General features: G+C 51.2%; 1 long non-coding RNA gene across 2 annotated transcripts; it reads right to left on the reverse strand.

Annotated features, from left to right (window-relative positions):
• Positions 1 to 3,252: 3,252 nt before the first annotated feature.
• On the reverse strand, positions 3,253 to 17,703 carry LOC146351796 (uncharacterized). Of its 2 annotated transcripts, none has more exons than XR_014788913.1 (4): positions 11,201 to 11,297; positions 10,098 to 10,242; positions 8,028 to 8,386; positions 3,253 to 5,838 (listed from the first exon to the last, which is right to left on the reverse strand). It is a non-coding gene; the product is annotated as an uncharacterized LOC146351796 (long non-coding RNA). The 2 variants fall into 2 exon arrangements; XR_014788912.1 differs by lacking the exons at positions 3,253 to 5,838; positions 11,201 to 11,297 and adding exons at positions 16,524 to 16,628; positions 17,428 to 17,703 and having other exon boundaries at positions 7,096 to 8,386.
• Positions 17,704 to 24,576: the final 6,873 nt, after the last annotated feature.

Raw genomic sequence — 24,576 nt, forward strand, 5'->3', positions numbered from 1 at the left:
GCCCGGAAATGGACTGGCAGCCAGTGCAGCTGGAAAAGTACTGGCGTAATATGAGCTCGCAGGCCAGTCCCTGTTAACAATCTTGCTGCCCTGTTTTGGACCAGCTGAAGTTTCCGGACCGTTTTCAAAGGCAGCCCCACGTATAACGCATTGCAGTAATCCAGACGAGAAGTTCTCAGAGCATGGATAACTGTAGCTAGGCTATCTCTGTCCAGATAAGGGCGTAGTTGGTATACCAGCCTAAGCTGATAAAAAGTGCTCCGTGCCACTGAGTTCACCTGTGCCTCAAGTGACAGTTCTGGATCCAAGAGCACCCCCAAACTACGAACCTGATCCTTTAGGGGGAGTGCAGCCCCCTCCAGAACAGGTTGAATATCACCTAGCTGGGCAGACGAACCACCCACTAACAGTACCTCCGTCTTGTCTGGATTGAGTTTCAGTTTATTAGCCCTCATCCAGTCCATTACCGTGCCCAGGCACTGATTCAGAACAGCCACTGCCTCACCTGGTTTTGATGAGAAAGAGAGGTAGAGCTGGGTGTCATTTGCATATTGATGGCACTTCAGCCCACACCTCCGGATAACCTCCCCCAGCGGTTTCATGTAGATGTTCAACAGCATGGGGGATAAAATAGAGCCCTGTGGAACCCCATGGCACAATTGCCATGGCACAGAGCAGTAATCCCCCAGCACCACCTTCTGGAGTTGGCCATCCAAGTAGGAGTGGAACCACTGCAGTGCAGTGCCTCCTACTCCCAACCCAGACAACCTATCCAGAAGGATACCATGGTCGATGGTATCGAAAGCCGCTGAGAGGTCCAGAAGAATCAACAGGGTCGCACTCCCCATCCCTCTCCCAGCAGAGGTCATCCCACAGGGCGACCAAGGCAGTTTCCATTCCAAAACCAGGCCTGAAGCCCGATTGAAATGGATCTAGATAATCCGTTTCATTCAAGAGTGCCTGGAGCTGTCCTACAACCACCTGCTCAAGCACCTTGCCCAGGAAGGGGATGTTGGCCACTGGCCTATAATTGTTAACATCCTCTGGGTCCAGGTTAGGCTTTTTCAGGAGTGGTCTAATTACCGCCTCTTTTAAAACGGCAGGCACCACTCCCTCTCTCAAGGAGGAATTTACAACCTCCTGGACCCAGCCGGACAACCCCTCCTTGTTTGATTTAATAAGCCATGAAGGGCAAGGGTCAAGCACACAAGCGGTCCATCGGACTTGGCCAAGCACCTTGTCGCCATGACCTTCACTCCCCCATGCCCACCCCCAAAGTCTCCTGCTTCCTCAAAAGCCTCTGACGTTTTTTGCCTTGCTGGCCTGCATGGCTGGAATTCCCTCCCAGGACACCCCTCTGTAAGGCCAGTTCTTTGCTTCTCTTCAAATCCGTCCTTGAGCCTCATATTTTCTGTCATGCTTCTGGCATGACCCCCTTGCATCCCTGCCCTGCTGTAAAGCCTAAATACGTGTAACAGAAATAAAAACAGTCTTCTCTTGGTTATCCCTGTCACTATCATTAACTGCTTAGAGATTTTATTATATTAAGTGGTATATAAGTATTACAAATAAATAAATAAATAAATAAATAAGATGATGATGGTGATCCCTGATGTCATCAGTAGCTTTCAAATCCCTGGGAAATTAACATTTTTTAAAAGCCTGGTTTTATTCTGTGCTTCTGCCATCATACCATGGAAGCGGCGGATTTGGAGTTCAACTCCTTCTTGTGAAAGCTGGAGTTCTTGTTGTTTTAAAAACAGTGTGGCAAATCCTTAAGCCTAGGAGAGATGGGACAACAGGGCCCCCTCCGTCCCGCTGCCCCTTGGCGGCTCCGCTCCCACAGCACACTCCGGCCACGGCCATCCCACACTGGCCCCCCATTCACGTCCCTGCTCACCCACGGAATGCGCGTCTCTCTCTTCCTTCCTCTGTTCCTTCTTTGCTTTGTGTTCTGTCTCCTAGATTGTCAGCAGCGCCGGCTCCAGGCTCCTCACGGCCCTTGGCCAAGGCACCCTCAATGCCTTCCTCAGTGCCCCCCCTTCTCCCCACCATTGTCACTAGCTTTCTCCACCCACCCCGCATGCACACACCACCACCACCACTCTTCTATCATGTACCACAAACTGGGAGAGATCAAAATACGCACCCACACCCTGCTGTACCACTCAGGCCCAGAACCTCAGCAGTCATTCCGATAGTGCCAGACAGCTGGGCTTCAAGGCCAGTTGAGCAGGAAGCTCATGATGGGTTGGGAGATGCCGCCAAGTGGGGGCAGCCTTTGTTCCCCTCTCCAGAAATTCCTTGCAGCCCCCTTCCCCCCACCCCACCCGCCAGCCAACTTGTTAGTCCTGGTACTCAAAGTAAACTTTAACTGTCCTAAACTAATTTCCTCTTGCTGCTCTGTTACTTTCTCTCATAGATTTGGGGAGACCAAATCCAAAGAAATATGACCCATCCCCCTGCATTGTTTTGCATCAGAGGAGCATCATATGAAGCTGCCTTGTGCTGTCCATCTAGGGCAGTACTGTCTACCCAGGTGAGCAGCAGGCAGGGAGGTTTTTCCCAGCACTTGCTACCTGAGATGCCTTTAACCTGAAATGCTAGGAATTGAACCAAGGGGAGGGGGACCCCTCCTGTATGCAGACAACATACTCCGCCATGGAGTTACGGGACCCCATCACATAGTCTCACCATTGCTCACCATTTGCGCATGCTCTGGTGAAATTCTCCACAAGGCATCCTGAGGGTTGGAAACCTGCCCTGTCTCACTTGACTGCATCCAGGGGGTGCCCTCTGAGCTCCAAGGAGCCTAGTAAGGCCACATCCCTTGCCTGGGAGGTCCTGGAGTAGCATACGATGGATTAGTTGATTAAGCTTTCTCCCCCTCAGGGTCCTCCTCTAAGCTTGAGGGGGGACTGAGGCCAGAGAACAGAACAAAACCCAGGTGGGTTGCCCCCACTAATTGCAAATGCTCTCCCAATGTATCTTGCCTCTGCAAATTCAGAAATACATTTTTTTCCTGCACCTGGCATAAAATAACTGAGATTGTACATGGGAGGGGAAAAGACCAAGAAAGAAAGATAAGGAACTGCAGGATAACAAAGGAGATCAGACAAAGCAGGAAGATGTGATGGCACCCAGATTAGAGGAAAGAAAACTTAGAAGAGGCAAATTAAACACTTCTTCAGAAAGAGAGAGAGAGAAATTGTGCCAGAGAGAAAAATACTGCAACAGAAAGCAAAACTGTTTCCAAAAGGCACGTTTATCCACCATCATCATCTCAGCAGATGATTGCAGGGGAGGAGGTGGGAGAGATTAGAAAACATTTTGATTCTATAGGGCAAGCTATCTCCCCACCTCACTTTTCCCAGCCCCAATTTAAAGAGAGCTCTTTGGAAGAGAAAAGAGCCAAGCTGCTCCACTATAAAGCGACGCTGCCTCTCCTTGTCTGGGCTGGCTGACCACCAGGGGCCTCTGTTGTCTCCAGGACAGGCTTCACCTGCACAGATGGGGAGAGCATGTTGGGCCACATAAGGGGCGTCCATGAAGTCCCTTAATGACCCTGGATCCATCATGGCAGCCCCCTGGAGAGGCTGTTCTCCGAGACACTGTGGGACGACAGACTCGCTCAAGGAAACACAATTCAGGGATGTCCGTGGGGGACCTGGAAATGTTGCATCCCAGTCCCTGGGGAAATCTTCGGCTCCAGCTGCATGTCGACCTGACAAGGCTCTTTGGTCCCCGCGGTGGAGTGGTGGAGCAGCAGCAGCAGTGCTTCCTTATGATCAGGGATGCTGCCCTCCTCTGCCCCCACAATCCCCCGTTCCCTCTGCGCTGAGCTGCAACCCTCGCAGGGGCTGTCTCTAACCAGCCTAAAATCCTGCATTTCGTTCTGAAATGAATGTGAAGGGAAATGGGTGGATACAAGTGGCGTTCGCTTTCAGAATCCGACTGTATCCATTTATTCCTCGTTTGTGCCGTTCAGGGGTGGTGGGCGCTCACCTGCATCAGCAGAGGCCTCTCGGTGGCTCCACGTTATTTACCTGCAATGCCCAGGATGTGCTGCTCCAGGACGGGGGCAGGGAGAAATGGCCACCGTCAGGGTGGCCCAATAAGGCGGAGGAGACCTCCGCTGCTGCCACAGGTGAGTCAGAAAGAACATGTAAAGTACGAATACACCACAAAAACAGCACAGGCATGGATATCAATACGAATAACCAAGCTAATGGGATTTGCATGAAAAATGTGTGCTCTTAAAAAGATGAGAACCAGTGGAGCGCTGAAACAACGTATTTTTCTCCGCCCCCCCATCCAAGGGCCCTCCGGGGCCTGCAGCGGTGGGGCCCTCATGCCGTCCGTCCGTCTCCTCTTCCCCGAGCCGGCTGCTGTTTCCCCCAGGCACCAGCTCTGCCCTGCCTCCGCCTCCCGCTCAGCTGGTCTGGAGCAGCTGTGGGAGGCTGCGGACTTCCCAGGGCTGTCTCCGTGGCCCCCTTGAGGCTGACTCTTCCGTCTGTCCACAGCAGACGGGCTGCAGAGAAGTGATGTTTTAGGGACCGTTCGCAGCATACCCCACCCTGGCCCTTTTCTCCAAGCAGCAGGAGCACTGCAGCCATCAAGGAATCTTTTTCTGAAAAAAATAAGGGGAAGGAGAAGCTCCAATGTCATCACAATGCAGTGAATGTCTCCTTTGGATTTGTCCTCTGCTCCTCTCACAAGGGCCAGCCAAGAGCTGCCAGCCAGTTCCTAGACAAACAGGGATCTATTCCAGGCCCAGTTTCCTGTAGCAAGCCCTTCACTGGATCAAAGGGTTGTGCCACTGCTGACATTGCCCGGGCAGAGAAGATCAGCTCAGGGTGCCATTTGTTCCAGACGTGGCCATGCCTAGGTGGTGGAGTTGGAAACCGAACCCAGAGGTGTGCTTTCTACCCCCAAAGGACTTGGAAACAGCACTGGCAGCCAAAAGCATGAATTCCAGCCATCTTTAGGGTTGGAGCAGATAAGCTAAACCGTGGAGGAGGACCCCATGGGTTCCTTGTATGAGGAGAAAAGGTGGGATGTAAGTGAAATAATAAATAATAAATATAAATGATACTTCACATCTTGATAAAATAGTGAAGAGCAGAGACATCACACTGACTGACAACAAAGGTCTGCATAGTGAAAGCAATGATATTCCCGGTAGTAACCTATGGCTGCGAGAGCTGGACCATAAGGAAGGCTGAGCGAGGGAAGATTGATGCTTTTGAACTGTGGTGCTGGAGGAAAATTCTGAGAGTGCCTTGGACTGCGAGAAGATCAAACCAGTCCATCCTCCAGGAAATCAAGCCAGACTGCTCCCTTGAGGGAATGATACTGAAGGCAAACTGAAGTACTTTGGCCACATAATGAGAAGACAGGATACCCTGGAGAAGGTGCTGATGCTGGGGAAAGTGGAAGGCAACAGGAAGAGGGGCTGACCAAGGGCAAGATGGAGGGACGATATTCTGGAGGTGACGGACTCGACCTTGGGGGAGCTGGGGGTGGCGACGGCCGACAGGAAGCTTTGGTGTGGGCTGGTCCATGAAGTCACGAAGAGTCGTAAGCGACTGACCGAATAAACAACAACAAAAATAAATGATACTTATGAAGCCCGCTTTTCCTGGTGGTTTTGAGGGCATTCATCACAGAGCAAGTGCGGTGGTGCTTTTAATGGAGTGCAGGAAAGGTGCTTTTGAGTCACACGGAAGTCTTCTTTGGTGTAGGCTTCTGCTCCAGGTGTCTCCATTTTCCAGGGACAGTCCCTGTCTTCCGGTCCCTGATAGACCTGTGTTCCTGTCTCTGCCTTTGCCAGATGCCCTGTGAAAATGTAGGTTGTGTGAGTTGTTAGAGCTGCCATCCTTTGGGATTGAGACCCTTTCTGCATTGTCCCTAAAACTACTTACATCTCTGAGCCAGGAATGGAGGCCTTAGTCTCCAGTGGACATGCACAGGCGTCCTAACGCACCATGCCCAGGCAGCTTGGCATTTTGCACAATGCAGCTACTGAGGTACAGTCAGGACCAGAAATATTGGAACAAGGATAACTGTTTTGGCACTGAGAATACACTGTAGGTGCCAGGTGAACCTCACTAGGGAGCTCATTCCACAGCCAGGGTGCCACAGCAGAAAACGCCCTCCTCCTAGTAGCCACCTGCCTCACTTCCTTTGACAAGCGCTCATGGAGAAGGGCCGCTGAGGATGATCTTAAGGTCCGGGAAGGCACATATGGGAGGAGGCAATCCTTCAGATAACCTAGCCCAAGCTGTTAAGGGCTTTGAATGTTAATACCAGCACTTTGAATCGAGCCCGGAAATTCCAGCAGCCAGTGCAGCTGGAAAAGTACTGGCATAATATGAGCTCGCAGGCAAGTCCCTGTTAACAATCTTGCTGCCCTATTTTGGACCAGCTGACGTTTCTGGACCGTTTTCAAAGGCAGCCCCACGTACAGTATATTTTGAACCATTGATAACCTACTCCAGGATAATTTGGGTTGGTTTAGTGTCTCGAATTGAAAGAACAACCCACCTCTTGTCAATGGAAGACAGGCAAAGGTGGCAGAACAAATGCATATTGCATACAAAAGGTCAGGGAGATGCTCCAGCAATGTATAATAGCGCGCACACATGAACATGTGAGCGTGTGTGTGTGTGTGGTGTATTGTTCCTTTAAGAGAACTGTAGGAAATGCTCATCTGCAAGTGTGCAAGTGAAAACAGCAAAGGCTGCCCCCCGCCCCGCCCCGCCCCCCGTTTCATAGTCCTGGCCTGGGAGTGTTTTGTCGAGGCCTTTCATGTTTTGGTCATCTTAATAAATGCTGGTGCTTATAGAAGATGTCCTGAGATTTCTTTAAATGCACACATAAGCAACAGACGTTGCAGTGTGCATGTGTGTGAATGCTCAAGGAAGAATGAGAATCTGCACATGCTCAGAGGCAACACAGCTCTACATATTCAGGACTCGGCCCTGGCCCAAATCCAGGGTGAATACACTAGTGCACAAACATCCCTGACTGCAGCTGCATCTCTTGTTTCTTTCCCAGCTTTGACCTAAATGCAGCAACCAAGAGGTCTGGACTGCAGCTTAAAACACATGCACAACTTTTTATTTCCTGCTCTGCAGGCTTCATTATGCTTCATTTACAAATGCAACAAAGCAGTTTGAAGGTCAAAGTGACCTTCCCACCCTGAAATGGTCTGTGTAGACCTCTCAGTGAAGGTTGCATATGCCAGGCAAATCTCTTCCCTCCCGTTCCACATATTGGCATTACACCCAGTACTTGTCTGAGTTAATATTTGCATTCCCTTTGTGTTGGTTTTTTGACAATCCAGAGGACAATTAACCTGACACAAGTGCTTGTTTCACCACACTCACTCCAAGGGGCTGACAAGAAAAGTAATTTTTGTTCGACTGGCTTGGGTTAAAGGAAGTAATTCTCCCAGGTCTTACTGAAGAGCTTCTACATGAACATCAGGAAATGGCCTTTCTTCAGGTTCTTCTTTTCTGATGTTGCAAATGGGATTTGGGGTTCCAATTCTCAGAGACTTTGGCATTAAGCAAAACCCCAATTGGACAGTGAGAACCGAACCCCTGGGTTTTTCTGGCACTCTTGCATTAAGGGAGACTTTGAACTCTCTTCAGCAACCTCAACTGCTAAGCCTATGGCTATGGTGCATCTTTCTGCTGGACTGATAACTGGTGGTGTCAAATATGTACCTAGACCATTATCTTCTGGTGGGGGGACAACAGGGGTTGGATAACAGATGGAGATGGGAGCATGTCTGTGCTAGATTGTTCAAAATTGCCATGTGTAATCTTATCTGGACCACTCTTAGCTGTTTTTCTCCAAGAGTAGCAAAATCAGACAGATTGTGTCCTTGGGCAGAAGGACTATCTGACATTCCAAGCAATCCTCTGGAGCATGACCTTCATTTTTTTCTAGGACAACAGGAAAGACAGTGGCGTGTGTTTCTGCCATACAGATAGGAGCTGCTGCTGATCAACACTTACTTGAGCCATGACTGGCTTCACAGGCTGAGTGTTTTTGGACGGACCAGCTGTGTGGAATTACTCTGCCAAGGCCATGCCTGTGACCAATAAGCCGTCCTCAGTTAGATGACGTGGCTGCTTGGGCCAGACTCTTTCTAGGATGTTCCAGACATATGGGTTGTGATAGTCGAAGGGGTATCTTGGAGTACTGAACGCTTTCAGTCCCAGTCTCTTAGCTGCAATTTATGTATTTTTGTAGAAACGTAAAATGTACACCAGTGAAACTGCATAGGTCTGCCTGGCCCCCAAGAGATTTGCATTCCTCTCTGCATGTAGGTTCTGCCTTTGGTTTCCAGAAGGCAGCGTTTCCAAAGCTGAGCCTAGATTCAATATAAAGAATAATTGGAATTGGCACCAAAAGTAGAAGAAATGTACAAGGTGAAAAACCTCCCGCTTCAATAAAATTATGGTAGTAGCTCAGATGAATGGGAGGCTGGTTGAGAAGCAATTTCTGTGTCAGCCTATTTAATGATTAAATTGATGTTATCTGTATAGCTGAGCAAAGCCACCATTATCATTATTCAAGGGAGGCATCTGGGTTAATCGGGACTGCTGCATCCATCTTCTTTTCAAGAGCTTTGTGCTCATGTGTCAAGAGTTGCAGAATCAGGAAGGAGAACCTCCACTCCCTTGCTTGAGGGTGAAAGCACACATTGCAAGTTGCACGTGCCCGAAACTCTCACAGCTCCTTTTCTTAAGGGAAAATGACTTCGGGAGACGATTCGAAGCAGGTGCCGCAGGGCTAAGGAGAGGCAACTGTGCCTGGATAACCTCTCCGGGGAAAAGCGCTTTGGGAGAGCTTAGAGCGGCCTGCGCCGACCTGGTGCCCTCCAGATGCGTCGGACCACAACTCCCAGAGTCCCCCAGCTAGCAGAGCTGGCCCGGGGCTTCTGGGGGTCGCAGTGCAGCACACCCGGAGGGTGCCAGGCCGGGAGGGCTGGTGAGAGCGGAGAAGCGCGCCAGCGCCAGCGCCGACGGGCGAGTCTCCCTCCGCGCGCCTGCTTCGCGGCAGAGGCACGAACGCCTTGCCGGCGGCGGCGAGCGACCTCGGCCCTGCGCGTCTCGCCACGCGGGGCAGCGCCGAAGCGGCCCGAGGGCGCCCCTCGCCTCCCGAAGGCAGCGGCCCCGCCCAGGGAGGCCGGGGCGGCCCTCTGCAGGCCCGGCCCGGAGCGCCCGGAACAACCAGCAGCCTCGGGAAGGCGCCGGGGCCCGCGCACGCCGCGCAGGGCTCGTCCCTGAGCAGCCGGCCGCTCCGCGGGGCCGGCACAGCCCGGCAAGCCGCGCTTGGCGCCGAGGGCCGGAGCGGCGTCGCCAGGCCAGGCGCGCCCCCCGCGCCTCGCCGCAGCCCGCGGGCGCTGCGCGGCGGCGCGCCCCCGGGCCGTCTGCGGCGCAGCGGAGCGCCAGCAGCTCCCTCCCCGCGCGGCGCAGGCGGGGGAGGCAGCTGCCCCCCGCTGCGAGCCCGGGCTGCGGGCTGGGCGCCCCCCCGATGCCTGCGCATCGCGACACGCGGGGGGGAACCGCGCCCGGAAGCCTCTCCAGCGCGGGCCGCCTCACGGCGGGAGCCTGCGTGGGGGACGCTCCTCGTGGCTTGCGCCCCACGCCTCCGCCGGCGGCCCCACCGCCCTCCGCGACGCACGGGCAGCGGGTTCGCCGGGGGCGCGCGGGGACCGGCCTGGCCGGGCCAGGAGCGTTACGGGGCCGGCGCGGTGCCAGCCTCGAGTCTGCGAACACGAGGCGCTGAGCGCCGACATCTTCCGTGGCTCTGTCAGCGCGGGAGGCAGCGCCGCGCGGGCACCCTGCCCCGGGGAGCCGGGCCACCGCCGCGGGGAGGGAGCCGAGCCGAGCCCGGCCGGGCGAATGCTTCCGCGCTGGCAAGCACCTGGCGTCGGAGGCGCGCGCCGCGGGGATGCGGGGTTCCTGACGTCGGGACTGGCTGTGCCGGCTTTGCGCGTGAGCGGAGAAAAATCAAGCTACGGCCAAAGCAAGAAGACAGAAATGCGGCCCATCCGCAGGCCATAAGGGTGTTCTCACCAGCAGTGTGCGCTGCCCAGGAGGTTGGATTCAAACCACAATTCGGGAAACAGCCCGTGCAGACAAATTTGGGGACCACCCACTTTGCCTTGGGTCCAAATCCAAATTTCTGTCCAGAAATCCAAATCTTCATGCCTCCTGTGGTCTATCATTGGAAATCAACATACAGCAATGACATTTTTTTCATTTTGTCAAAATTAGATGAAATCTGCAGTTATAGTATCTTAGAGGGGGATTATGTCAGCCAAATCTCGGACAAATAGGTCAGGGGAGGGGGGAGGTGTTGCGCTATGTGTCCTTACGTTATAATTATTTTTTTTTAAGGGAATGTTTTAATTTCTTGGTGGAGATGGATGAAATTTGCAGGGATAATTGCTCCTTCTGAAGGGTCCAACCTGCCAAGTTTCAGATGAATAAGTGCAGGATGCTTTGTGCAAGAGCAGCCTTTTGCAGGTTTCCCAAAACAAAGGATGTGCTTATTCCCCTGTGTTTTATTTATTTGAAGTATTTTTATACGGCTCCTCAGCCAAAAATCCTCCCAGAGCAGTTTACCTGGAATAAACTAAAACAAGGCAGTCCCTGTCTGCAGGCTTACAATCTAAAAGGACAGGAGACACAAGGAAAAAGGAATGAGGAGGGAAGAGGGGGGGAATAATTATTTCACCAGGGCTGATGGAATGGCCCTGCTCCCTCTCTTAATTTAGTGGGCAATTGTTATGAAAATTACATACATCATAGAGGCGGTCCTAGTTAAGACACCAGCAAAAGTTCAGAAGGCTAGGAACTGCACTAGAGACTATAAATTGTGCAGACATAGCTAAAGCCCTGCCCCCCCACGCACACACACACCCCCCCCCACGCACACACACCATTCTCATCAGCTGTCAGGGACTAGCCTCAAAAGGTGCTTCCAGACAGAGGGCTCCTAGCACTACCAATCAAAAGACACACTGAGCTATTCCATCTTTCCATCCTTGGATTTTCTGCAATAAGAGAAAAGATGGAATCTGTGGGAGGGTTACAAATGGAACACGATGCTGTCAGCCCCCCCCCCACTAAAATGCTGTGCTCAAGGCAGGATGATTGCACAATAACCGTCTCACCTGTAAGCACCCTAGCAGGCCAGCAGCCCGGGGGTGCGGGCTGGCTGTAGAATTTTCCCTAACAGCCGGGAGGAGAGGACTAGCAGAGCCTTGCCTCTGGTAACAAAGAGCTTTCCCATTTTTGTAGGCAAGGAGGAATCAATTTGCTTAATGCATTAATATTTGCTTTGCTTTCTTTTCTTTTTTTCGATTTCCTTGTCAGCCATATTTTGCTGCTGAATTCTCTATTTCGTTAACAGGTCTGCAAACATGACATTTAATAGTTTCAGTGTGTGTTTATGTGTGTGTAAGTAATACTCTCTGGTGCAAACTACTTTGAAGAATTTCTCTTCCCTTTTCTCCAGACCTTCTTTTAGCTCTGTGTGTTCTTATAATGATTACACTTTTTTTATCTGCCATTCTAGCTCATAAATCTTAAAGTCCTCTCCAAACAAGTTACTGTAAGAGAGTGGTTTGATTTGGGATGTTAAAAGCTTCCAGCTCCTCAGACTGGTACCTCCCTCCCTCTATTGTAAGGCTCTCTTCTGCCCGATTCTCTCCCTACTAGTCCTACCATCTGCAATGCAGAGCATTTGGGGGCTGGGGGCAGACAGGATGGATCCCGTTGCACAATCTGACTGCATGACAGAGAATTCCCAAGACTGGTTCAGCCAGATTGATTGATCTAAACATCTGGTTTAAAATGACAGCTCAGAGTGGCCTTCACGGCCTGCGCTGTGGCAGTTGCTGCTCTGTACTGCATTGGCTCACCCCCCCTTACTCCTCCTCAGTGCCACGGGCTACGGATGGATTCGGACCAACGCCGAGGATCCTGTGAGCATGCTGGGGCCACCCGTGGCTCCAAGGCCTTGAGGCAGATTTAAGCACGTGGTGAGCAACTTCTGGAACTGCTCTGGCCAATGCCCAGCCAGTGGCTCCCTCGTCATGCCCAAGAATCAACGGCGCTTTCCGTTCCAGTAGCCACCCCCCCCCATCTTAAAAGCTGTTGTAGCACTTGCAGCGGTATAAAAGAAGACCGGCCAAAATGAGCAAGGCTCTGGAGCACCTTACTCAAAAGGAAAGGCTTAAAGGCTCAAAGCATGTGGGGCTCTTAATGCCTGAGGGGGGAGGGAAGGAGGTTTATGAAATTACGCTTTGTGTGGGGAAAAATGGAGGGAGAAAAACGTCTCTACCTTGCCCTTGGGACCACCCAATGGAACTGATGAGCACCCTTGTGAAGGCAGACAGAAAGAAGTACTGAAACGGGCGTGCATCGTATTTGGCTGAAGCCTGAACTGAATCGGGCCCCTTCGGAGCATTTCTGGTGCTTCCCGGGTGGGTTCTTCCGAAGTACCAGAATTCAAGCTGGAGCCTGCCCAAGGCTTTATTCACAATTCAGCTGTGGGACGGCAGACAGCACGTCTCCCAAAATAGTGCCTTTTTCTTTTGTTTGTCTAAATGCTGAGGAGGGGGAGGGGGAGGGAGGGGTGGGGGGGGGCTGAGTGGCAGACAGGCCCACCTTCTAATCATAGGACAGGTCTGCCTTCTAGCCGTTTTACAAGGGGCTCTCCAGTCACTGTGCTTTGGGAGAGGGCAAGGATGGGACCATGAGCTGGGCAGTAGGACCAACAATCGGGGGGGGGGGGGCTCCTCCCACTGGGTGTCTTCAAGCAGAGGTCGGGCAGCTATCTGCAGGATGGTCTCTGTCTCTGGATGGCGTCAAGCAGAGGGTTGGGCTAGATGCCCTACGAGGCCTCTCCCCCTCTGCGATTCTACGATTTGCCTTGGCCTGTGTCTGCATGGGAGGCCTTGGCCCTACCAAGACTACCTTATCACAGCATGTATGTAGTGCTTTCTGAGTATCGACAGTACTTCACATGCATAATTTTAGACATCCCCTAAGATAAGTTTCTACCTCCCCACCCCCCTGGACCCCACCATTGTACATTAGGAAGCTGAGGGGGCAGCAGTGTGCTCATGGCCACCTAATCCTGGCTGGGGCCTGTGGTGCCGGCTCTTGTCATGACAGTCCCCATAGCCCAAGGAGAGTCCCAAAATGCAGGCAGCTCAGTTAATCTGTCTCTCTCTCTCTCTCCCCCCCTGGGCCTGTTCACACAATCAAACAGCCCACTGCAGCTTTTTTAAGCCGTGGTCAGCCACAGCGTGTGCCGGCGGCCATTTTGACGACTCAAGTCACAACTGCGGTTTCTTGTGTTGTCCAAACCCGGCAAACAGCCCACAATCCTAAAACATCCCATGGGCTCTGGGTGGTTTGTTAGCCTGTCCTTGCCAGATTTGGATGACACAACAAGCCATAGTCAAGGCTTGAATATCCAAAAGTCGCCCAGAATGTGCCACCACTGGTGATCATGTGAACTTGGTCACTCCTTCTCTGTATTAGATATACGTCTTCTGTAAAGCAAATGGATTTTAATTCCCTGTGAAATCAAGCCAACTCAAAAACCAGGATCGCTCACAATAATACGTTGTGGCTGGGAAAATCCATTCTCTCCCCCTCCCCTCCTGCTACTGTGAGGACTGCAGCTAAGCTCAGCGGGAACAGAGACATCTCAGAGCGGTAGCAGATGGCATCAGCATCCCTGCTGGTCAAAACGTCCCAGCACTGTGACCCTGTGAGCCCTGCTCCACTACACTACTGGCTGAAGTCAGATCTGAACCAGAAACATCCCAGCTAGTTTACAGCGCCCCCACCCCGTGTGCTAAGCCAACCCCTCCCTCTCCCTTTCTCTTACACTCCCACTGGTAGGAATCAGGGTGCGGTCAGCTGGTGAGTGACAAGCAGCCCCCCTCCTCTCCAAACTGACCCTGCGGAGGCATCGGCCCCTGCTAAGATCTGCAAGAGTCCGGATTCCTGCACCCACTTGTTCTGCGAAGGGATTGCTGCAGTTCCTGGTGGGATCAGACAGCTCTCCAAAGAAAGAGAGCCTCTGCAGTGACTCGGGAGAAGAGAGAAATTACAGGGCGATCCATCTTCTGCCTTCAGGCAGACGCTGCTCAGCAACAGCTGGGACCAGAGGCGAACGCAGTGCGAGGCCCGTGCCCGCGTGCAAAGCAGTCCCCGCACGGAGGCCGCCTGAAAGGGCTCCCTGCAGTGGCGTGATACTGGCATGCCACACAGATCGGGGATTTTCTCCACGGTGTCGCAACCCACGGCAGTGTGTGTGTGTGTGTGGATATGCGTGGGTGGACTGAACACCCTGGCCAGGTTCCACAGGGAGGGCTGGCCCATCGTTGTCACTAGCAGGCCTTAATTTTAGCCAAGCCCAGCTCCAGAATGTCTTTCCAGCGTGAAGCTCCAGCCCTGAATAGGCAAAGTAGTAAAAGAGCATCTCTAAACAGTTCCTCCAGTCTTCCATAACCTGGGGCTCTCCAGTTGTGTTGGACTGCAATTCGCAGCATCCCCCAGCCAACACATGCTGGGAGTTGTAGCCCAACACATGGAGGGCCCTGGGTGGGGTGGGGGGCTGGGTTACTCAATACTGCAGGGGAGTCTCATGGGCACAGATTTGGTAGTGGGGCTGGAGCATTGCCAGGTCAGGGAGCAGAGCTCTCAGCTGACTTCAGCTCCAGCATCTGTTGTTTTCCTGTTGTCTTAAAAGAATTTAAGGACTTACTGATTAATTTGTGCAAAGTTGAATCTGAGTAAATTATTTGATTTCCTGGGCACAGGATTTGTGTTTCATAACCTGGAAGTTGTGAGTGTGAAGGTGTTCTTTTAAGCAGACTACAATATACATTGCAGCTTGTAACCATCTAATCTCTGTACACAGCAAAATTTAGGATTTTATCCCCCCAAACCTGTCAAGAGATCTAATCATCTGGATCAAACGTCCACAGCAAGACATGGTTTCTGGCGCTTCAAAGACATTCAGGGAAACTGCCTCCCCATTTTACTGCAAATTACCTTGTCAGGTAATGTGAAAAGGCAAATGCGTAATAAAAGAGAGTCTTTTACCCTTAAGCCAAATTCAGAGTTATTCACCGGCTGAAGGAGAACAGAGATGAACAGAGACTCGGTGTGCACGAACAGGAGCAGATGGCCGTCAGCAATGCTTGCTTGCTTGTTTTGGCGTTCCCACCAGGCAGTGGCTAGAGTGAGGCAAGGACAAGCGGCACCTCCTAGAACATGTGCCTGACCTGTGGGGTGTGCAATGCCCTCCCCCTCTTAAAGGCAGCCTGAAAATCATTTAAAATGAATTAAACTCCTAGCTCTGTTTATTTTACTTTACCTATGCATTTCATCTTAATTTTGTTTTGTTTCTTTAAAAAGGCATTAGAACACCTGAGAGCCAGCATGGTGTAGTGGTTCGAGTGTTGGACTGGGAGCTGGGAGATCCGGGTTCTAGTCCCCACTCAGCCATGGAAGCTCACTGGGTGACTCTGGGCCAGTCATAGACTCTCAGCCCAACCCACCTCACAGGGTTGTTGTTGTGAGGATAAAATGGAGAGGAGGAGGATTATGTACGCCGCCTTGGGTTTCTTAAAGAGGAAAAATGGCGGGATATAAATGTAATAAATAAATAAATACATTCCACAAGCAGGATGCCACCACTGGGAAGGCTCTCTCTCCATGCCCCCCACCCCCACCCCCCACTTCAGAAGGTGGGGGCACCTGGAGGCCAGCCTCCAAAGATGACCTCGATGCAGGTGATGTGAATGGGAGGAGGAGGTGTTCCTACAGGTATCGAGATCCCACACGGTATTACGCTTTAAAGGTAAGCACCAGCACTTCACATTGTGCTCAGAAATGGACCAGAAGCCTCTGAATCTTTCAACAGCCACGTGAGATCTGTTCCCACTGGCTGGTCCCAGGCAACAGCCTAAGCTGGTGCACCAGCTGAGCTGAAAGTGGCAACCCACAGGACACATGTTGTCCCCATGGGGGTGCCACACACAGCGTGAAGCGACGTGGCTGCTGGCAGGAAACACAGCTGTTCTTCCTGGCAGCATGAGAGTTCCCTGCAGCCCACAGCCCTGCTGCGGCCTGTGTTCTGAGATCTGGGATAACAGCGGGGATGCCCTGGGCGCTGCTCCCGCTCACAGTGTGGGAGGGAGAGCGGCTCACAGCAGACTCCCCTTTATGATCTCTGATCTCAGATGGGAGGTAAAAGGCGGGATTCCCTCTGGGGAGATTCCTGCAGAAAGCTCAGGGGGCTCTGCGGTCCAGATTAGGGAGCCTATTGGGATGGATTAGGCCACAGGTTGGGGGTTCTGCACCCCTGATCTAGGGGTACCCCCAGACTCTGAACTTGATAGTTTGGGGAAGTGCAACTCCATCCAGAACAGGTTGAACACCATCTCTCTGAACAGATGAACGACCTACCCACAGAACCTCCGTGTTGTTGGGAACGTTTCAGTTCACCGGCCTTCCTCCCATCCATGAGTGGTTCCGGGCACCAGTTCAGCACTTGGACCGCCTCCCCTGAACCTGATGAGAGAGAGAGAGGTGGACATCTTCATCACAGTGATGACACCTCACCCTAAATCCCCTAGTGACCTCTCCCCACAGTTTCATAATGATGTTAAGAAGCATGGGGAACAAAAGAGAAGCCCCTGGGACCTTGTGGCCTAAATGCCATGGGTCCTCCCGCACACCTTTCTGGAACTGGCCTTCCATGTAGGAGCAGAACCATAGAACCACCAACTCCCAACCCAGGGAGCCTATCCGAAAGGATGTCATGGCCAGTGGTGTTGCACAAAGCCCCATTTACTGAACACATGGGGGGAGGGGGCAGGATTGGAGCCCAACTTCCATGTACTGAGTGGAAGTTCTGAACAGAGCCCAGTGTGCATGCAACTGTAGCTATGTAAGCTCTCCTGCGTGGTCCTTGCAAAATGCCAGCTCCCCACCTGTGCAGATGAATGTATGCCCAGACGTTCGGAGTGGGGCGAGGGTGTGCCGAAAGGCTGGACTAGAGGGACCCTTGGTCTGATCCAGCATGGCCCTTCTTCTGTTCTTATGTCTGCAATCCCACTCTCCTCCCCCTGCCCCCCCCCATACATTTAACGAGCACGGTTTTGTTGTGTGAACTTCCTGTATTTGCCTGTATGGAGAACACAGGCACCTCTCGTTCGTGTGCTCCAGCCGCAGAACTTGGCCAAGATGCAAACTTCACTGCGCATCGAACCTGAGCCTGCCCGGCTAACAGCACCACCCGCGGGGGCCCCGTGCACGCGCTGCACTGATCCTGTCTGGGAAGAGCAACACCAGCCGTCTCGCCACACACCGCTGCTCCCTGCGTGTTCCGTTGTTGCCGTCTGCGGGTGTGGCCTGTGCAAGTGCAGGATCCGTCCCGCTGCTTTTCCACGGATAGACCTGCTGGCTGGGAGGGCTCCCTCCTGCTGCTTCAGCGGGCGCCCTCCTCCCGCGGCGGCTCCGCCATCGCCCTGGCAAAAAGGCCGGGGGCTCGGGTTCGAGGGGCCGCGCTCTGCCGCCGCCGGGGGCCAGGGAGCGCGCCCTCCCCACGGGGCGCGAGCCGCAGGCCCTGCGCGGGAGGCGAGGCGAGCGGGACGCCGGAGCCAGGGCAGGCGGGGCGGGTGCTGACCGTCGCGTTTGGGAGCGGACGGGAGGCGGCGCGGGCCCTTCAGATAATTTTGACCCTTTCAGGGTGCAATCCTATGCTGGGAGTTGTGGGGTTTTTCCCTGTCTAAACGTGCAGAGGATTGCACCCTCTATATCATAAATAACCCCAGTAAGAATGGAGATCCCCCCCCCCTTCTGTCTAATTCTCCCTGGATGTAATTCTCCCTGGATCTCAGAAAAGCTTCTGCTGAAAAATTGTTTGTTTTCTTTCTTTCTTTCTTTCTTTTTCTTCACAGTGTAGGAGCTGAGAAGCTGAACCATGAATCAGGAGGCCCTGGTTCAAGTCCTGCCCCTGCCATGAATTTTTAGGCAAGCCACTCTCTCTGAGCCTCAGCCTTGCTACCTAGCAGGGTTGCTGTAAGGATGATAACAATACAATGTATGTGCAGCGCTTTGAGCTCTAAAGTGCATTATAAATACAAAATAACAACAACAACAACCGCCCTTGATTCTAAAAGTGGGCTTCTGTATGTCGGTGCTTATGGAAGTAGATCACAGACGGGATTGTCTCTGAGCATGTGCGTTCATCCTTTGGAGGATAATGCCCAGGTCAATGGGGACAAACAGGTCCTAATTAGAAGGTAGAACAGCTATGGGAACACTTCAGAGCTCAGGTGCAAAGCAAACACCGTGGCAGAAGTCTCCAATGGCTACCAGGCTGGCAGTGGGGGAATAAATATTCTCCTAGCACTCCTCCGGAGTCCAGCAAAAGACGTGGCTTAACCCTTTGTGGACCACTCACCTCCAGCACATTTATCACCTAGCCTAGTTATTGTTAATGCAACAAATATGGTGGAAGAAATCTGTGTATTGATGGGGCACCATCGAAGCTAATGAAGTCATGGACTATTAAGTATAGCACATGGCCTGGAAAACATGCTTTTGTCAAAGCCCTGAACACTGATCCCTTGTCCTCAGAGGCCCCTGGGCTCAGTTACAGAAAGACAGCATGAGTTTTCCACCTTCTTAGTTACCCAGAGACCAGCTCCCCTGTGTCTGGAGGAAGTCATGTTGCCATTGTCAGATTCTGAGGACTCTGGCTATGAAGATACCACTATGCCCCAGCCACTTCCGTGTCATCACAGCTCAGTGCTGCTGAAACAGATTAGCCCTCTTTCAGGGAGAAGACCTTAGTCAATAGGGAAGTGGGGCTAACCAGTCTAAAGGTAGCCAAAACCATACTTAAGACTCAACTATCTGCTGATTGTTGGAGAAACTAACAGGTCAGCTTGTCTGGCTTCCAGCCCCAGTATCACTTGGAGTTCTCCACTGTGCTCTTCTATTCCTGTTCCTGCCTATTTGGAAAACTTGACTTCTACTTTGTTGGCATCCAAGTGAACCTGACTTTCCCCGAGTCCTTAGTATGAACCAGATCCATATTGGAACATAATCTGCCTCATAGTGCCCAACAACAACAAAGTTAGACCCTCACTGTGACAGGGCTCACTGGCTGAAACAGAATAGCTTGTTCCCAAATCTAAATGTACACTCTGGGAGCACATAACTCACTCCTGGGAAGGGGGCAGAAGAAAAGCCTCTTAAAGGTTAAGGCTGTGTGTCTGGAAGGCGGCTGAGAAGAGCCACTAATTACCTGTTTCTGGGAGGCAACAACAAGCAGGGGAGGGCGAATGCCTCCATTCCCAGAAGCATCTCAGAAATATGGTGCTGGACTCGATGGACCCAGCTTGATCTTCATCCAGCAGAGTTCTTTGTGTTTGAGTTTCTCATGTTCTTGGAGTTGGTTGGAGCTTCAGAGTACAGATGGACTGAGCTTGCTTTGCAATCAAGGCCCTCCAGATGGGGACACTGGTCACTTGATGGCTGCAGCACCCAGAGCTAAGTGGCATGTGTGAAAAGAGTTACCCCAGAGGTAGAGGCTTCACAGCACGTAAAGCATGATGCTTCTCAAAGGGGGCAGTTCAGCTAGAAACCTTCATGTTTTCGGCAACCAAGTGACACAGGAAATCTAGTGATGTGAATGGACACATGAACAGGTCCTAACACAGATGGCTGTTGTGACCCAGCCCCATGCCATGGCCGTCAACATTTCACAAATGAAAATAAGCCATATCCCCATTTCTCAGAAGAAGGGTCATTTCCTGGGTTTACCCCCTGCACTATTATGCATTGCTGAAAGCTTTTCGCTGCTTGCCAGATGCTGTATTCACTTTCTTTACAACTGCCCTCCGACACCAATTTAAAAGCCAACCCATGCCTGCTATTTGTTGGCTTAAACATACAGTGGAAAAAATAGAATTGCCCTAGACTATGTTATCTAGTATTCAAAATATCTCAGTCTTCTCCCAAAAGAGGGTCTATGACCCCCCTGGCAAAGGCGAAGTACAGGCTGAAGGGGCAGGATTGCAGCTTGAGATCGATAGGCATATGGTCAAGGAACACCGAATTACTTTGAATGAGTTCAAATCTCTAGGGCCAGATGAACTGCATCCTAGAGTAATAAAGGAACTGGCAAAAGAACTCTTAGAACCACTGTCTATTCTCTTTGAGAAATCATGGAGGACGAGGGAAGTGCCAGATGACTGGAGGAGGGCTAATGTCCCTGTCTTCAAAAAGGGTAAATAGGAGGAACCTGGGAACTACAGACCAGTCAATCTGACATCAATCCCTGGGAAAATTCTGGAGCAGATAATAAAGCAATCCATCTGTAAGCACCTTGAAAACAATGCCGTGATTACTCGAAGCCAACATGGATTTGTCAAGAACAAGTCCTGTCAGACGAATCTGATCTCATTTTTTGATCGAGTAACCTCCCTTGTGGACCATGGGAATGCTGTAGACATCATATACCTCGACTTCAGCAAAGCTTTCGACAAAGTGCCCCATGATCTCCTGATGAGAAAACTAGCTCAAAGTGGGCTAGATGAAATAATGATCCAGTGGATCCACAGTTGGCTACAGAATCGGACTCAAAGAGTGCTTATCAGTGGGACCTTCTCAAACTGGGGAGAGGTAACGAGTGGGGTACCGCAGGGCTCAGTCCTGGGCCCAGTGCTCTTCAACATTTTTATGAATGACTTGGAGGAGGAAGGGCAGGGAATGCTGATCCAATTTGCAGATGACACCAAATTGGGCAAGATAGCTAATGCTTTGGAAGACAGAAACAAAATTCAAAGTGATCTGGATAGACTGGAGCGCTGGGCAGAAAGCAACAGAATGACATTTAATAGAGATCAATGGCAAGTTCTGCACCTAGGACAAAGAAACCAAATGCACAGTTACAAGATGGGGGTTACGTGGCTCAACAACACTACAAGCGAGAAGGATCTTGGAATTGTTGTCGATCACAAGCTGAATATGAGCCAACAATGTGATGTGGCTGCAAAAAAGGCCAATGCTCTTTTGGGCTGCATTAATAAAAGCATCGCTTCCAAATCCCGGGAAGTACTAGTTCCCCTCTACTCAGCACTGGTTAGGCCTCATCTGGAGTACTGTGTCCAGTTCTGGGCACCACACTTTCAGAAGGATGCAGACAAACTGGAGAGGGTTCAGAGGAGGGCAACGAAGATGATCAGGGGATTGGAAACAAAGCCCTATGAAGAGAGACTGAAAGAACTGAGCATGTTTAGCCTTGAGAAGAGAAGACTGAGGGGAGACAGGATAGTGTTTTTCAAGTACTTGAAAGGTTGTCCCAGAGAGGAAGGCCAGGATCTCTTCTTGATCATCCCAGAGTGCAGGACACGGAATAATGGGCTCAAATTCCAGGAAGCCAGATTCAGGCTGAACATCAGGAAAAACATCCTGACTGTTAGAGCAATAAGACAATGGAACCAATTACCCAGGGAGGTGGTGGGCTCTCCCACACTGGAGGCTATCAAGATGAGGCTGGAGAGCCACCTGTCAGGGATGCTCTGACTTGGATTCCTGCATTGAGCAGGGGGTTGGACTCGAAGGCCTTGTAGGCCCCTTCCAACCCTACTATTCTGTGATTCTACCCTGGCAGCTGCAGCTGCGGGATGCAAAGTGTCAGGACCTGTGCTCCGTTGTGTCCATCCATGCACATGTGCACTTACTGACATGTGTGCACAAGATAAAACACACCTCCCTCCTGTACCCACCCACTCTGTTTAACTTCTAGAGATCCTGGAGAGGAAGCTCAACTGTGAACATGGACATCCTAAGCAACATGCAGAAGCAAAACCTTAACAAGGACCGCCCCCCCCCCTGCCCCCACCAAAACCCCAAAGCAAAAACTAGGGACAAGGAGGGCTAGGATTTACCAGGGACTGTCTCTATTGCTACAGCTGAAACGGGGGCCATAAGACTTGCCCGGCCTGGGCATTGGTACATTACAGGACTTTTTTTTTAAAGCTACCATGTCCCCATGGCACCCTCCTTCAGAAGGGCAACAGATCCTAGAAAAGCTAGTCTGAACTTCCCGCTACTGAGAAGGGTCAGTGACACGATAGCCTTGGCTAAGATGCACATTTTACAGAGGTTTTTTTTTTTTTTTGTCATCATTATTGTCCTGTTATCTTCCTTGAGCCCTCCGGATGGAGCAGGTTAGAACACCAACAAGCTGTAGAGCTTTTACCAGAATGGTGTTAGTTACACTCCAGTTCAATTATTTATTAATGTGCATGTCATAGGATGTGGCAGGGAAAACAAGATACCGAGTATATTATCTATATAATATACTGGTTATTATCTATATAATAATACTGGTTTTAACTAGTTGGCAGCTGTTTATTTCTTTTATTGTTATATTTTTAATTGTGTTTTAATTGATTTGTTTTTATGTTATGCTTTAATTAAGATTCTAATTTTAATCTCTATGCTATTGTTAGCTGCCTTCAGTGCCATTATTGGCAGAAAGGTGGTTTATAAAAGTCATAACTACATAGACATACTACAGCCTTATATCAGTTTTATATTAGCCTGTGGGGTGCCGCAAGGTTCTGTCTTGTCCCCCATGCTTTTTAACATCTACATGTTAAAAAGCATGGGGGAAGTTATCAGGAGGTTTGGGCTGAAATGTCTTCAGTATGCGGATGATACTCAGCTCTGCCTCTTGTTTCCATCTGCGCATCCCAGGGAGGCTGTGGAACTCTTGGACCAGCGTCTGGAGGCTGTTTTGGGATGGATGAGGGCGAACAAGCTGAAACTTCATCCAGGCAAGACGGAGGTACTGTGGGTTGGGAAACCAACTACTTCGGATGGAGGTTTACAACTGGCCTTAGATGGTGTTGCATTCCCCCTGAAAGACAAAGTGTGCAGTTTGGGAGTCCTCTGAGCTAACTGGGGAAGCCCAGGTGGCTGCGGTGTCCAGGAGTGCTTTTTACCAGCTTAGGCTGGTATGCCAACTGTGGCCCTATCTGGAGAGGATGGACCTTGCCTCAGTTATCCACGCACTAGTCACGTCCAAGCTGGACTACTGTAATGCGCTATACATGGGGCTGCCTTTGAAGACGTTTCAGAAACTCCAGCTTGTGCAGAATGCGGCCTCCCGAGTATTGGTGGGAGCAAGGTGATTCAATCATATAACGCCTATACTGTGCCAGCTGCACTGGTTACCGGTGTGTTTCTGAGCCCAATTCAAAGTGCTGGTTTTGATGTTTAAAGCATCATTGAAGGGTTTGATAATGGTAGTGCAATGACATGCCTAACCCACACGTATCCAGCTCTGGTCCTGCATTGTTACTGATGGGGTGGCAGCAACCTACCAGTTAGACAGATGTGTGTACAGCTGGCCCACCTTGCAAGGCAGTTGTGGGGCATCCCACCTCTGGAAAGCAGGGCCTTGCCAGACCTGGCCTTGAAATCCTCTAAAAAAGTGGGAGGTTTCAAAGTGGGCGATGCCAGACAGCTCCTTCCCTTTCACTTAGTGGAACCTTGAGGAATATTCCAGCCATTTCAACTCTGTTCTTCTTGTCCTCATCCCCAGCTGAAAATGAAGCCTAAACAAATGTGACTGGAGTCATTTTATTGTACAAACATCTCTAGACTGCCTCTTGAGCCCCAACAAGGGCCAGTTTGCATTAAAATCAAAGCCAATGAAACCACTAAAACAGTATTTAAGCAGACAAAGAAGAAGACAGAGAGTTAAAACTCCCTAGTATAATTAAGCCCCACTGAAGGCCAGAGGTAATAACGCTGTTTGTATTTCCTGCCTAAAGGCCCTCAAGGGTGCTCCTTTCATGCTTTCAAAACCACATCCATCTCCTGTTGCCCCTGCCTCTCTCTTTCCCTGCTGTAAGCTCTTCACAGGCAGGGACCTGTCCTGTTTGGTTTATGTGCTCTGCAAAGTGTCATGTACCTGAATGGCAAATAGCATAAGGACATTTCCTGTTCTCAGTGGACAGGATAAGTGTCTTTTCCCGCTCTTCTTTCTGACATCCTATTAAATACGTGAGGTTCCTCACTGAACACATCTTCTCTAATCCCTTCCTTAATCTTTCCTCTGACCTATCAAGTTCCTTCAGCATTTATTGGGGGTGGGATGGGCTGGGGATGGTGCATCTCCTAAACTCTTTGTCACAGTGAGGCTCAGTGGATAGGATCTGAGGGTATGATAGGAGTTGCACTCTGCCCAGCCGTAACTCTCCCTCGCTCTCTGCTCTCCTAGCGAACGTATGGTGCAATGCAGCCACAAGATGTGATGAGAGCCACAGGTTTAGATGGCTATAAAACAGAGGTGCCGAAGTTAGTTTTGGGGAAGCTCTCGGGGGCCGCATTCCAGTGGCAGGTGGGGCCAAAGGTGAAGAGGCAGGGCTGAAGGCAAAAGGGGTGGGGCCAAAGCACAAGCCTATTTTAGCTCGAAGCTCCTACAACCCGT

This window comes from Heloderma suspectum, chromosome 3 (genome assembly GCF_057233095.1).
Source record: "Heloderma suspectum isolate Gila_16-S chromosome 3, 16-S_ref, whole genome shotgun sequence".
In the NCBI taxonomy this organism is placed as follows: domain Eukaryota; kingdom Metazoa; phylum Chordata; class Lepidosauria; order Squamata; family Helodermatidae; genus Heloderma; species Heloderma suspectum.